The sequence below is a fragment of the Oncorhynchus masou genome, unplaced genomic scaffold (genome assembly GCF_036934945.1).
Source record: "Oncorhynchus masou masou isolate Uvic2021 unplaced genomic scaffold, UVic_Omas_1.1 unplaced_scaffold_5722, whole genome shotgun sequence".
NCBI classification, from domain to species: Eukaryota; Metazoa; Chordata; class Actinopteri; order Salmoniformes; family Salmonidae; genus Oncorhynchus; species Oncorhynchus masou.
In genome coordinates, this window is record NW_027012140.1 from 5001 (window position 1) to 7500 (window position 2500).

The window sequence follows — 2500 nt, forward strand, 5'->3', positions numbered from 1 at the left end:
TCAGTGTGTCTGTGTGTGTCTGTCCTTCAGCGTGTCTGTGTGTGTCTGTCCTTCAGCGTGTGTCTGTGTGTGTAAAATAGTGCTGAGCGATTAGTGCTTTATGAGGTCGGTTCGGGTACATTTACATTACATTTAAGTCATTTAGCAGACGCTCTTATCCAGAGCGACTTACAAATTGGGTAGATTATTAATAAATAATCAGTTTGGCCTCCCGGGTGGCGTAGTGGTCTAGGGCACTGCATCGCAGCGCTAGCTGTGCCACCAGAGACTCTGCGTTCGCGCCCAGGCTCTGTCGTAACCGGCCGCGACCTGGAAGTCCGTGGGGCGACCGTACAATTGGCCTAGCGTCGTCCGGGTTAGGGGAGGGTTTGGCCGGTAGGGATATCCTTGTCTCATCGCGCACCAGCGACTCCTGTGGCGGGCCGGGTGCAGTGCGCGCTAACAAAAGGTAGCCAGGTGCACAGTGTTTCCTCCGACACATTGGTGCGACTGGCTTCTGGTTTGGATGCGCGCTGTGTTAAGAAGCAGTGCGGCTTGGTTGGGTTGTGTATCGGAGGGACGCATGGCTTTCGACCTTCGTCTCTCCCGAGCCCGTAGTACGGGAGTTGTAGCGATGAGACAAGATAATAATTACTAACAATTGGATACCATGACAAAGGGGGTAAAATAAAATTTAAAATCAGTTTTAGATTTTCGGTTTCAATATAGTGTATCTGTGTGTATCTAACAGAACAGGGGTAACAGTGGGTCCCTCTCTCTTGTTGTTAGATGGTATATCTGGTCTGTGTGTATCTAACATAACAGTGGATCCTCTCTCTTGTTGTTAGATGGTATATCTGGTCTGTGTGTATCTAACATAACAGTGGATCCCTCTCTCTTGTTGTTAGATGGTATATCTGGTCTGTGTGCATCTAACATAACAGTGGATCCCTCTCTCTTGTTGTTAGATGGTATATCTGGTCTGAGTGTATCTAACATAACAGTGGATCCCTCTCTCTTGTTGTTAGATGGTATATCTGGTCTGTGTGTATCTAACATAACAGTGGATCCCTCCCTCTTGTTGTTAGATGGTATATCTGGTCTGTGTGTATCTAACTTAACAGGGGTAAAAGTGGATCCAACCAGAGATCTGTATATAATGACAAGATGCTCATGTCTCCTCCCTAACAATGGGAGACAAAATTAATCCCATAGAAACTAATCGTACAGATTTTGGACAGATTTTGGAGAGAATGAAACCTCTCGCTTCACATCCTCCTCTCTGGTCTGTCTAAGCCCCCACCCCCCAAAAAACTGCCGCAATGGATTATGGTTAATGTAGTTAATTATCACGTTTTGGCACTGGACTAGGTTGAATATTTCCTTAATGAAAACTACAACTCCCTTCAGCCCAGCGTCTCACATAATTCTGGACTTGATTTCTCTCGAGAGAAACGGAGGGTTGGGCACACATAAAAGCGAAACAGAGCTAAATGGAATTGAAGTAATTGAACCGACGTAGATAATAACCGAATGTGGTTAATGGCTCAGCACTACTAGTCTACCTCTCCAGTGACTTGGCTATGGCTTTATAGGCCTTCCCCAGTCCTCCTGCGTCCCCAGGGCTGTTGACATCTCCATGTACATGTTCAGAAAGCGCTTGGCTGTCACCTGAAATTATTAGAATTTATTTGGGAAAATAATACACCATATGTACATTTGATCCCAGAGAATAGATCCCAGAGAATAGATCCCAGAGAATAGATCCCAGAGAATAGATCCCAGAGAATAGATCCCAGAGAATAGATCCCAGAGAATAGATCCCAGAGGACAGATCCCAGAGGAGAGACTTATAATTAAGACACCAACTCAGTCACCCAACAGCCCAACTCCAGTCCCCCCAACAGCCCAACTCCAGTCCCCAACAGCCCAACTCCAGTCCCCCAACAGCCCAACTCCAGTCCCCCCAACAGCCCAAACTCCAGTCCCCCCAACAGCCCAACTCCAGTCCCCCCAACAGCCCAACTCCAGTCCACCCAACAGCCCAACTCCAGTCCCCCAACAGCCCAACTCCAGTCATCAGTCACCTAACAGCCCAACTCAAGTCCACCCAACAGCCCAACTCCAGTCTTCCCAACAGCCCAACTCCAGTCTTCCCAAAGCCCAACTCCAGTCCCCCCAACAGCCCAACTCAGTCCCCCAACAGCCCAACTCCAGTCCACCCAACAGCCCAATTCCAGGACTAGAGTTGGGCTGCTGGGAGGACTGGAGGACTGGAGTTGGGCTGTTGGGAGGACTGGATGACTGGAGGCCTGGAGGACTGGAGTTGGGCTGTTGGGAGGACTGGAGTTGGGCTGTTGGGAGGACTGGAGGACTGGAGTTGGGCAGTTGGGAGGACTGGAGGACTGGAGTTGGGCTGTTGGGAGGACTGGAGGACTGGAGTTGGGCTGTTGGGAGGACTGGAGTTGGGCAGTTGGGAGGACTGGAGGACTGGAGTTGGGCTGTTGGGAGGACTGGAGGA

At 49.6% G+C, this 2500-nt stretch overlaps 1 pseudogene; it reads right to left on the reverse strand.

The window, feature by feature from the left end:
• The window catches only part of LOC135536203 (tetratricopeptide repeat protein 29-like), a 17522-nt pseudogene that overhangs the window by 2091 nt on the left and 12931 nt on the right, over positions 1-2500 (reverse strand).